The sequence below is a fragment of the Lynx canadensis genome, chromosome D1 (genome assembly GCF_007474595.2).
Source record: "Lynx canadensis isolate LIC74 chromosome D1, mLynCan4.pri.v2, whole genome shotgun sequence".
NCBI classification, from domain to species: Eukaryota; Metazoa; Chordata; class Mammalia; order Carnivora; family Felidae; genus Lynx; species Lynx canadensis.
In genome coordinates, this window is record NC_044312.2 from 65,674,207 (window position 1) to 65,687,203 (window position 12,997).

General features: G+C 45.4%; 1 protein-coding gene across 3 annotated transcripts in view; it reads right to left on the reverse strand.

Moving 5' to 3' along the window:
* The window catches only part of DENND2B (DENN domain containing 2B), a 158,359-nt gene that overhangs the window by 103,822 nt on the left and 41,540 nt on the right, over positions 1–12,997 (reverse strand). The window contains exon 3 of one of the 3 annotated variants that reach the window (XM_030332095.1): positions 5,619–5,707. The gene's annotated coding sequence lies outside the window, so the exon portion shown is untranslated. Of the gene's footprint in view, positions 1–4,824; positions 5,265–5,618; positions 5,708–12,997 lie in introns of those variants that run through there. The other 2 variants (XM_030332097.2, XM_030332094.2) reach the window with 2 other exon arrangements.

Below are 12,997 nucleotides of genomic sequence, written 5' to 3' on the forward strand. Positions count from 1 at the left end.
CCTTTCCCCAGTCCCCTTGCCCAGGGCCTTTCTCCTGTTTCCTTCTAGTTTTCCTACTGCTTCAGATCTTGTCTCCCCTAACTCCCAGTTCATTTCATTTTCCCCAGGGTCAAACAGTCCTTCATTCACTGTACTGTTTCTCATTAGTCAATCTCTAGCTCATATACAAACCCCTTCAGAGACAAGTCACACAGAAGAGGAGTCTGTATCTTTGAGAAATGGGTGGTTTATATGACAAACACTTAGAAACAGGTCAGCTTTCATACCCTAATTGCATATATAATTCACCTTTTATAGATACAGTGCAATCTAACATATAGGCAGTTTTTAGATGAGAATATTGTGATCATTTCAATAGCCCTTCAAGAACAGTATATCAGAGCCAGAAATAATAAGAGAAGGGATCTTTGGAGAAATCCTACAATGAGGTCTAAACTCATTTAACATCCTCCTCTCCCCTCAACACACAAATACACACAGGCAAGTTTTCTAGGTCTTACAGGTGGAAACAGAGACACTGGGGATTTTTCTATCAGGCAATATTATGCAGCATATTCCCCTAAGATAGATGCACCCAGCATTTTACTGCACCCACCTACTGAGATAGATGCACACAGTGCCTCCTCCCAAGCCAAAAATAGATGCTCAGAATCTCCCTCCCCATCCCCAGGAGAAGGTGCTCACTAATGCAAGTTCTCCCTCAGGCTTTATAGAGAAATCTCTGCAGACTATGCCAGATGGTAATTTTTTTTTTCTTTCATGCCCTCCTGGCCCCTTCTCCACTTTCCATGGTTACTCTAACTCAAAGAACTCAATTATCTACCAGCAGATTTCCCCCTCCCCCACCCCTGTCCACCCTAAACACCCTCTTCTTCCAAGCTAATGTAAAGGCTCAGAAGGGAGGCCAAGCCAACACTCTGCAGGGCGGCTGCCTGGACTCCTCTAGGCTCAGATACACATTCCCTTCGCTTGGCTGCCTTGGCAAACTCTCTTGGGCCCAACACTGGAAATCAGGAGACTCCAGGGCAGTGACACATAACAGACAAAGAGAAGCAACAAGAAGACATGCTCTTCAGTCTCTCAGCCCCACCTGCCTGCAGGGAGGTGTTCTCGCAGTCCCAGACTCTGACCTTTCCACCTCCTCCCCGTGGTCCTCCCCAAAGTAGTTCTTAGAATCAGATTAGGTAGACACGGAGCACAGCCTCTCTTACTTATAACTCAGCAGTGTTGCCAAGATATCTGGAGTCAGAGGCACCCCTGCATACTGTAAACCCACACCCTCCATTCCAGGGACAGGGTAGAGCCAGCAGAATTCAGGATGCCCTAGGCCTGTCCTCTAAGGCATTTCAAAGTTTCAACTTCCTTGGGTAACTGATTATTCTAATTTTAGAGAGAGGGAGCCCAGAGGGAGAGTATGTAGGAAGGGCAGTAGAGGAAGGGGAGAGAGGGAGTGAGAACAGGAACGTTACTTTTTAATCCTTAAAGAATATGGAGGGATCCATCCAACGTGTGACTCACCTCTGGGAAGCTGGACTGAGCAGGAGTGGGGACCAGCTGCAGCCCCAATCTAAGCTACGGACCACTTCTCTGTCGGGCCTGAGAGGCTACTGTGATGGAGTCACCTGAAAAAAGGCTCTGTTGTTAAACAATAACAGATCTGTCTCCTCAGGGTCTTCCCAGGGGCTTCTTCCCAGAGCCTACTCCAGGGCATGGAAGCTTGCCCTGTCCTGCTACAAAAGCTGAGGCTGCCAAATGGGGGGCCAGGTCTCTCCCTGTGTTCCCACCTAGCATGCCATGAGCCCTACACACTCCCTGAGAACAGATCTGGGTGCCCTTTCCTGAAGTCTCCCCACCCCTGCTTTTCTGTTCCTTGGCATAGTCCCAATGCATATCAAGAATCTCTGCCCTTGAAATTCCCACTTCCTCATTTCTTTCTTGTTTCCCTCTAAGCTGTAGCCATACAGGTTCCTAAAAGAGCTGCCCAGCCCCCAAAGAGCCTTTCAGAGTGATAACTGCCTGCCGGTTAAACCCTGTCTTTCATTTTTTTTTTTTTAATTTTTTTTTCAACGTTTTTTATTTATTTTTGGGACAGAGAGAGACACTGCATGAACGGGGGAGGGGCAGAGAGAGAGGGAGACACAGAATCAGAAACAGGCTCCAGGCTCCGAGCCATCAGCCCAGAGCCTGACGCGGGGCTCCAACTCACGGACCGCGAGATCGTGACCTGGCTGAAGTCGGACGCTTAACCGACTGCGCCACCCAGGCACCCCAAACCCTGTCTTTCAGACCCAGAACCCAGCTAGCAGAATGAGGGAACCAGCCCTCACAATCAGAAGCCTCTCTTCCAGCTACTGAAATGTATACCATAACTGCCAGGTAGTTAGCTGTGGGACACTGGAAAAGCGAAGAGTCTCTTGGAATCCTTCTCTTCTATACTAAACACATGAGTCGGGTAACCTAAGCAAAGAAAGCTTCATCTCTGAAGCATTATTTATGAGACTCAAACCTGCAGTGAACATCACTCTTCTATTTCCCAAAGAAAGCATCATTTGTTTCCTTTAATATCTCGAAGGACTTTTTAAAGGTTTTTTTCTCATTTTTATTTATAAATGCACAAAAGAATAGGGCACTTTATAAATTGGGAAACTAGACCAGAGAGGCAAAATGCCTTTCCAGAAGAGAATGGGGCCATCATTCAAGCTTTAATTCACAACATCTCACATTATACAGGACTTGACTTGCTTAAAATTACTTTCATAGAAATTGTTTTAAGCTTATTTATTTTGAGAGAAAGAGAGAGAGAGAGAGAGTACAAGTTGGGGAGGGGCAGACAGAAGGAGAGACAGAACCCCGAGCCAAATCCACGCCATCAGCACAGAGCCTGATGCAGGGCTCAAACTCACAAACTGTGACATCATGACCTCAGTGGAGATCAAGAGGCGGACACTTAACTGACTGCACCACCTAGATGCCCCACTTTCACATAAATTACCTCATTTTTGTTCCTCCCAACAGACCTGTTAAAGTAGTTATATCATTATCTCTCATCTCAGAGCTAATAAATCTAAAGGTCACATAGGTTAATGGTCTTGCCCATGGCCACCTTGATGGCAAGTAGCAGAACCTGACCATGGACCTAAGTCTCCTCACCTCAAATCCAGTACTCATTCTGCTACATCAAAAGAATGACCACCTGCTCACCCTCTTCATATGTGTGGGGGTGATAAAGTTAGAGGAACCCCAACCACAGCCACTTGAGTAGAAAAGTGGGATTCTGGATTTGCACTGCCCACTGACTCAGAGAGGCCTCCTCCTCACACCCCCAAATTTAAATCCCAACCAACAGTGCAATGCCATATGCTTCCAACAAAACAGAGGTTTCAACTAAGCAGAGGATCACTGGGAGTGTATTAAAAGGAGGCATCACTATAGCAGTGGCCCATCTGAGGTCCAGGGCCACGGAGTTCACCCTTGTGGACCCTCAGGCCACAATACTGATGCGTACATGTATACAATCAGGGAGCCCAAACTGGGGACATGGTCAGTGCTTTTACTGGCAAGCTGACCCGAAGTTAATCAGAAGGCCCCCTCATTGTCTGCCAGAATACAAAAGACATTCTGTTCAAAAAGTTCAAGAAGAAAAACCGAAGAGCCAGGACAGCAGCTGTTCCCTCAACCCACAGAGAAACCAGAGGCATCCACAATGTTCCCTAAGGCCCAGCAGTAAGTTTGAGATGTAACATGGCTGAAGTGGAAGCACATCTCCTGATAAGTCTCCACTGCAGGGAGTATCTGCTGCATTAATGCTCCAAATAAGATCACTGAGAACCTAACTACCCCATCACCTATAAAAGTGCCTTTCTGGAAGGATCTCCTCTCCTAGGCCACACTGAGCTTAGCACACACCACTCCTCTGGGACAGAACAAGTTTCACCAAAGCATAGGACAAACAAAACAGGAATGCACAGTGTGGACAGTGCGTGCTCTGAGATTTGGTTAAAATATTAACCTGAAGAATCCATCACAGTACCTCAGTACTGTGTCTCCACAACCACAACCCCGTGCCTCATGTCTCCACAGGCAACCTAGTAGCAGCCACCACTGAGAGCTCACTCAGAGATATCTGTATAGGAAACCTCTTCACAGCCCCCACCCCCAGCCCAAAACACACACACACCTGCCAGCCTCCTTTAGCAAAGCCTGTGATGGGCCTTATTAATAAAGGAGGACAGCTTGCTTCTTTCCAAGTTACCTGAGGGAGAAACGAAGAGAGTGACCCTAGCTCAGATATCCCTAAGACAGTCCCTCTGTCCTAATAACTGCTCCAGAGACTGGGAACTCACCACAAGCTCCTAGCTAATTGGAGCTTTTTCTTTTTTCACTACAGGTCAGACATAGCAACACCAAGAGACAAAACAGACAGTGTTCACTAGAACAAACCAAGCCACTCAAAAGACACTGGAGTTTCCACGTAGGAACTCCAAACACAATGCTGGAATGACGATAACTTGCTTTTTCTATATAAAAAAACTGTTTCTGTAAAATATCCTAAGCCTTTGTGCTAAATACAAGATGATGATTTCTACAGAAAAGTCTAAACACCTCAGGTTCAGCAAGAGTGAGATCAGCTAGATTTGCAAAGTCAAGAAAATTGGCTGTTTCCCTCCTCCTTAAGCTAATAGAATCCAACTGTTGGAGCATGACATCATTCCTGAGCCCCAAACCCTGAGCAGAGAGTACAGACTTATCCCTGCCTCCCAGAAAACAGCCCAAGACTATGGCCAGGAAAGGAGAAAAAACAATCCAAGCCGGAGCTGACCTTACCTGAAAGTCCCGGTGCTTTCCTGCCCACTCCATTCTCGGCAGAGTTTGGCTCACACCACAGTCTGTAAGGGAGCCCAGGGCCCCAAAATCCACTCGCTTAAGCTCCGATACCTGCTGCGAGCTTCCCACAGCTCCTTCCTCTGACCTTTCGTGGCGCTCCTTCCAGCCAAATGAGCAGAGCACTTCTAGCCGGCCAGGCCAGTTGTCATGGAGACCCTGTTCTCGCCAGCCAGCGTGCTCTGTGCTCTGGCTTGCTCTCTCTCTCCTGCTCTTGCTTGTGCGCTCGCGCTCGTGCTCTCTCTCTCTCTCTCTCTCTCTCCTTCTCTCTCTGTCTGTCTCCTCTCCTCTCTCCCCCTCCACCCCCCTTCTCTCCCGCTCTCAGTTCTGGGAGGCTTCCATGAAACAGCACTGTCTTTTGATCAGCTCGGGTTTTGCACACATTCCACTCCTCCTACCTCCCTTCCAGTCAAACAAGAGCTCTGGGCAGCTCCTGGGAACTTGCTTGAACAGTTAAGATGGGAGAAGGGAAAGACAGTGAGTGGACTTGTTTTCCTCCCCTCTAGTGTCTCATTTTTTTTTTTTTTTAACTTGGAAGAAGCCTGGCCAGCAGGGAGGGAGCTAGCTGGAGCACTTGGGAGGGGAAGCAAGCCCTTCCTCTGGGTCCTGGAGTGTGGGTAGGAGGACCCAGATGCATTGCCTTGACTTGTTTGTGCACTTGGGATTTTCCGGGCAGCACTTGAGGCGGAAATGTATTCACATCCCAGGAGCTCGCCTGGACTGGCCTCTCCACTTACCTTGCTCCCTGCCCAGGTTGTGGCGATGGCTTTAACCAGTGCAGGGACTCATGGTACTATTGCTGATACCCAAGCAGTCTCTCATCTTCCTGCAACAGAGAGGAAAGACACCAGGTCAGGACCATTAAGAGTCCCAGACAAGTCCAGAGTCATAGCAGAAGCAACAAACAAGATACAAACACAATCTCATCTCTCTGCCCTGCTCAGGACCTACAGCTAAAGCCCCTGGATGTCTGTGAGCTGCTGTCACAGCCGGGGATACTATCATTTTTGTCCAAGAGCCAGCACAGTGCCTAGGACACAGCAGGCCCTCTCAATTCAATCCCCCCATGTATATTTCTTCTTTGTGATCCCGCAACCCTGGGATCATGACCCGAGCTGAGATCAAGCTCAGTTGGATGCTCAACCAACTGAGCCACACAGGCGCCCCATGACCTTCTATTATATGCACTATTTTGTCTGACCCTCAAACCTTCTGAAATACACTGAGCAATATTATTACCATTTTATACATGGGAAAACTGAGGCTCAGAGAGATCAAATGTTCAGCCCACAGTTACACAGCTAGTGAGTTAGGCCGTCAAAGAACTAGTAGAGGCCAGTCCATTGTCCTTTAGTCCAGTGTCCTTCCACTAAAGCACACTACCATCTGATCTTAAAAACTAACAACTTTTTTGATAGCCAATATTGAGATACAAGGAGGAAGGCAGAGAATCTTTCTGAGTCATTGTGAATTAGACCTGACTACCATCCTGTTGGCCTGAAGACTGTATGATAGCATCTATGAGCTGTAGAAGGTAATGATACAAAGATTAGAGGGAAAAGTCTTGCCCTGTAGCTATAATTTACCTTACACTTTTTCGAAGTACTCTCAGAAATCTTGACTCATCTGTTCAACACAACTGACCTGAAAGTTAGGACTGCTATTATCACAGATTATTAAATCTAATTTAACAGATTGAGATGAAAATCTGAAAGAGAGGTCAAATGACTTGCCCCAGGTCACAGAACCAGAAAATAACAGATCTAGAAAGAGTACAGAAGCTTTTCAACTCTCTTTTGTGTAGTAAGCAGAGAGGCTGCAGAGAAACCAGGTGGAGCAGGGGGTCAGAAGACCTTGGCAGTATCTGGTTCCACCATTAACTAGCCATGTGACCTTGGGCAAGTCACCTACCCTCCCAGTTTCTACCTATGAAACCTGTCCCATGGGCAACTGATAGGGCTGGGACGGGCATAAAAGAGATGACTATGTAAAAGCATTCTTCTTAAGTCGGGCACTGAGCTAAGAACTTCATTCATCTCTACTGTTTTCACTACATACAGACAAACAAAACCCAGGGCCTCTGTTATCTCTCCAAGAGGAGAACACCGAGGCTCAAAGAAGAGATTTTTCTTTTTCTTTCTTTTTTTTTAATTTAATGTTGGTTTATTTTTTGAAAGAGAGAGAGAGAGAGACAGACAGAGCACAAGCGGGGGAGGGGCAGAGAGAGAGGAAGACACAGAATCTGAAGTAGGCTCCAGGCTCTGAGCTGTCAGCACAGAGCCTGATGTGGGGCTCAAACTCATGAACAACAAGATCATGACCTGAGCCAAAGTCAGATGCTTAACCAACTGAGCCACCCAGGTGCCCCAAGTAAGAGATTTTTCAATGCGGCTTTCCTAAAACACTGCCAGTGAGGTCCTGATGGAATCTTTAATGCAGCAATCCTTTATAGAATCCTTTTGACTTTTATTGACCTCTGATATATCACAAAATTATCAAAATAAGATTTTAATTGACTTGAGTTTAAAAAGTAAATATATGTCAGAAGCTAAGGTAGGGAAAGTGTTAGAAAATCCAACAGGAAATAAATCCTAAGTGGTGGGCACTATTGCTTTAGTGAAGCAATCAGAGCTTCAAAACGGTCAGGTCCAATTTCCCACTACAGAAGCCTGACCTGACCCAAACACCAGCTCAGGAATCCCTCAAAGGCCCTAGTTCCCCACGTCTGCAAAGAAAGACTGAATGAAATGACAAGTGGAACACCATCAAGTCACTGAACCTCTCCCCTTCCCATTCCCAACAGGCATCCCTTTGCTCTCCTCCTGACCCTCCACTTCCAAGTACCCACACTAAGAAGAGGTGATGCCCATCCACTTCTACAACAAGCTAATACTCAGTTACAGTATTAGCACCAACAAATATTGATCCAGCACCTACCATATGTCAGGCATTCTTCTAAGCACTGTGAGGGGCCAGGGGCCAGGACCAGGGCTGAAGACACAAGTCAGACTCTAAAGTAATGCAAACTTCAAAAAGCCCCACAGACCAGGAACAGAATGCAGGCCATGCTCCCCCTAGTGGCATGCTGGAGTTCACAGAGGTTCTTTAGAGCCTTGTCCTCTAGGGGAAGGGACACAGTAAGGGCCCCATTATGGGAGAATCAGAATCCCTGCTTGGGTGCTGTGACAGGTATAAGCTCTCTGCACTAGGCAGAGCAAGAGGACAGCTGAATCCCCCTGCTGCCCCTGCACAGCTGGATTCAGACCAATCCTGTTTGACCTTTCCCAAATGATAGGGCTCTTACAGCCTCATGTGGTCTAGGATCTGTTGAGTGGCATGCATGCATACCTATGCCAGAAATCTGAGAGATACCCTTGCATATTCCCACCTCCCCCTCTCCATATCCAATCCATTTACCAATTCCAAACATTTCTTTTTCCAAAATGTATCCGTCCATTTTTCTGCACCTCCACCTCCACCCTAGTCCCGTTCCTTAATGACTGAAAAATGTCCGATTGCCCCAGCTTTCACTCTTGCCCTCACAGCTCCATTCTCCATGCAGCTGTCTGAATCACCCTTTTACATCAGATCATGTCATTTCCTCCTTAACACACTTCAGTGTCTTCCCACTGCACTTTAGATGAAAGCTTGATTCTTACCAGGACCTAGAAGGCCCTGTGATCCTTCTCCAGCCTCCTCTCAGCACATTTCCTGCCCTCCACCTGAGTGTGCCAGCTACAAGGGCCAGATTTTCCCCAAGCTGTTCCCCTTTGCCTGTGTCACTCCCCATGTGCCAAACTGGTTCTTACCTTGCCTCAACCGGGACTCTCACCTCCTCAGAGAAGTCTTCCACAATCCTCCAATCTAAATGAGGATTTATCCTTCATAGCACTCACCATCATCTCTAACCAAAATATATCCATCCTTTTCATAATGTCAGTTTTCCCCAGTGAGTTCCTTTAGGAGCAGGAACCTTGACTGTTTTTGCCGCCCTATTCCCTGCATTTAGTATGGGGCCCAGATCCCAGCTGGCACTCAATTAATGTCTGCTGAATGAATGCAAAAAAAAAAAAAAAAAAAAAAAAACAACACATTTCATCCTGTCCTACAGGAAGAAGAAACTTAGAACAGCTATTTCATGTCACTCATTGTTTCTTTTCATAGGCTTACAAACTATAATTACATCCCCTTTTCTTATGTGCCTTGCCTGTGGGCTCAACCAAAAATTCCTGTAAAGTCTCCCTGTGGTTTGTTTCCCAGAAATTTCCTCGTAAGGTCACTCTTCTAGGGACGCGCTCCAGGGTTTTATAGCCTCTCCCATTACCCATTACAGGCACTCCTCCACCAGTAACATTGCCAAACCAAGCGGGATGCAGGAATGGCCCAACTCCCATACATGAGAAGGTTCTCTCAGGTCAGCAGCATTCAGGGACAAAAACGCTTTCTCTTATGTCTACTGTGCAGGTCACTGTACTTGCAAGAAATACATTTTCCCTAAAAAAAAAATCATCTTATGTTTTATAATTTGGAGTATAAAAGGTTTGAAAAAAATTTTTTCATTATTAAATATTTGTATATGTATACATACACATTCATACATATATATATATATACACATTTATACATATACATATATATATATATATATATATATATATATATAAAACTACTATTTGAGGGGAAAATAAGGAAAGCCTAAATAACAGTAACAGCAGTGTGACTAAACCCCCTCATGAGATACATTAGCACCAAAATCTGAAATCCTTTCTGGCTTCATCTGCTGCCCATGCTTCCCCTGCTGCCCACACCCATCTACTGGCACAACAACCACACACCACCTATGCCCTGAACACTGCGTTTTTCCTCTCCTACAGCCCCTCCCCAGTGCTTATGCTGTTACCTTTATCCGCCTCCCTACCTCCGCCTCTACGACAGGCAAAAGCTTACTGCTTTCAAGGCCCAACTCCGTTATCACCTCCCCTGAGAAATATTTCCTGATCTCTTGGCAGAATCTGTTTGATTAGTCTGCAATCCCACAACAGTTTGAAGATGCCTTCATCATGATATTTATATCATTTTATCACTGTCACTTGTACCCCTGTATCCCCCACAGTTGTGAGCCCCATGAGGTCTACCAATTTTATTATCTCATTCACAGTGGGCAATCTATTCATGTAATAGATTGATCCTTGAAAAAGACTTCTTAAAAAATAAATACAGAAGCTGTCTCCTCCATAAGATGAGGGAATTTGAGTGTATAGACTTACACTGTACCAAGAGAATATATATGTGTGTGTGTGTGTATGTGTGTATATATATATATGTGTGTGTATATATATGTGTATATATATGTGTGTATATATATGTATGTGTGTGTATATATGTGTATATATATGTGTGTGTATATATATATACATATACATATATATATGTATATATATATGATTAGATTCTAGATCTAGTTCCTAGAAGAGTCTATAGTATTTTCTTAGCTCTTTAAAAACAACTGAAATTCCAAACCTGAAAACAGAGGAGCAAAGTAAATCTTTTAAAGTCACTCCTTACTTTGGGATCAAAGGAATTCAAGAAAAGTAAGCTGTTGTTGGATACCAGAATGCCTAAAAGATGCCGTGTACTTCAGAAGCCTCCCAGTGCCCACCAGACTGGAGTCTAGCAGCATCTCCACCAAAGACAGCTAGTTCTAGCCAAGTAACAGGGAAATCAGGCACGTATCCTGCCCATTTCTATACTGGGCTCTGGCCGCCATGTGAGCAGGCAGACTTACACAAGAGCCCTTTAGGGCTTTCCAGTTTTCTTTTTCTACCTCTGAGTGGCAATGTGGCTAAGAAGGGAAAAATTAAAAATTCAGAGAGGGAAAGAAGGAGTCAGCAGGCTGGAGCCCAGGTCCTGGTTTCCAGGGTGGTAAGATCTTGAGCAAAACCCTGCCCCCACTGAAAAGCCTCTGCTTTTCCCTGTGTATAACAAGAGGGCAATTGGGCTGTTTGAACTAGCTGTTCTCTAAGGGTCCTTCCAGCTTGAATTTTCTCTTGCAGTCGCCCAGTCCAACTGTTCTGTCCTAGTCACCTAGTCCCAGTGCTTTCTGAAGAGTCCAGAGCAGCAAGAAGACTTCTTGTTTCAGGGGCTACAGAGTCTCCATCTAACTCTTTCAGCAGAGCCCCTGATCTGGGGCTCTGGAGTCATCTGCCTGGTATCAGACAGAAGACTGTCCCCCCAAATAGGGCAGGCTTTCCTGGAGGAGAAGATGGAAGATTCAGGCTTCTTGACTAAGGAAAGCCAGAGAGAGAATAAAGATACTAAACACCAGATGCGGAAATTTGGAAATGGCCTGGGAAGTGCCTGGAAGGAGACTGAGGCTCCCAGGGACTTACTCCTGGCCATCAGTCTGAGACAAAGCCGCTTTTACAAAGCAGAAGAATTGGCAATATCTTAGTTCTCTTGAGAGATAATCTGCCTACTACAAATCAAGCAGTCTCTTCTACCAGCACCTTTGAAGCAACAAAATAAATGTCTCCCTCCAGATGGCAACCCCAGCCTCCTCTGCCTCTGTCAGGGGGCACATCCAGCAGGACCTCCAGTGTGCTGGCCACTACTACACATACTCTGCTTGCACAGCCTTCCCGGGAAAACAGAGAAAGAGCCATTCTGTGTTCAAATCCTGCCGTTTTATGGCAGGATATTCTCTGGGGTCCTTACTCCTGCCTTAATCCTACCTGCCTCCCACCCATCTCCTACCCTCCCACCCAACACTAAGACTCTGAAGTAAAAGAGTATGGGATTCAGCCTGTAATTATCCTGGATCCTACCGCCCTGTGGTGAAATGGCTACTAGACATCATGCTGGGTTGAGCACACTTTCCTTTGGTCTGTCAGCCTTCTAGCCTTAGTTTACCTCTATTCAGCTTCCAACCCTCAGTATGAAACTCACAATTCAGATCCCCAGATCACAAGATACACAGTGGCTTCATCCAGTCTCTTGGAGTATCTGTCACAATGCTCATATATGGGCTAATTTCCTAGAATCTCTCAAATCCACAGACCTCTGACTACTGTCCCTTGCCAAGTCTGAGCATTTTAACACTGGGCCACATAAACACAGTCTGGGGCCAGGAAAGACTGGACAGGCAATATACCAGACCCCCCTCTAAAAGCACCATTTTACCTTTCCAGAATGTGCTTCTCATGCTTACTTAGAACTCTGAGCTCAACCAAGATCTTAACCTGTCATGACTAAAGCTTCAAGATGGGGGAGATAGAGCACAAAGTGGGGGGAAGGGAGATGGTGGAATAAGAAGACTGTGGACTCAAATGGCTTCTCCATGATATAACCAAGAAAATACCTGGAGCCTGAAAAAAAAAGTGCCCCTCAGAATAAGATCTGGGTAAAGCTGTAGGAAATGTGGGCCCAGACTGTGTCATCTCCTCCATGCTGTTTCCCCTGATTTTCCCCGCCTGGACTGGATTCTCTACCCACAGCGCCTATACTCCTAAGTACTAACAGTTGTTAGCTGTGCTCACTGCCTTGTATTTTAGTGTACCAAGGCTATTCAACTTAATTCTCCTACTAGCCTATAATATTCTTCAGGGCAAGAACTACTTGAATTCTTAACTCTGAATTCTAGTTTAGGACTCTGTCCCAAGCACAATTATTACATTTTTAATATATGAACTAATGAAACCAACCAACTAATCAACCTTAATAAGGGATCAACAATATCAGCACAAAACCTAAACTATTTGGTGCTTAGTACCTCAGAGTGGTCCAGAGTTTCCAAGGTATGGTGTGTATACAGATGATTATAAGTGGTATATGGACATTTTAAAAATGTTTAATACTTTTGTATTTGTCTTAATGTGCATAAGAAAAAACACAACCAGCTATCATTTTCACTGATCTCATTGATTAGACCAATGCTAAAAAAAAAAAAAAAAAGGTACAGTTAACCCATGAACAACATGGGGGTTGGGGTGCTGGCCCCCTGTGCACTTAAAAATCTGCATATAACTTTTGACTTCCCCACTACTTAACTACTAATAGCCTACTGCACACTGGAAGCCTTACTGATAACATAAACCATCATTAATACCTATTTTGTATG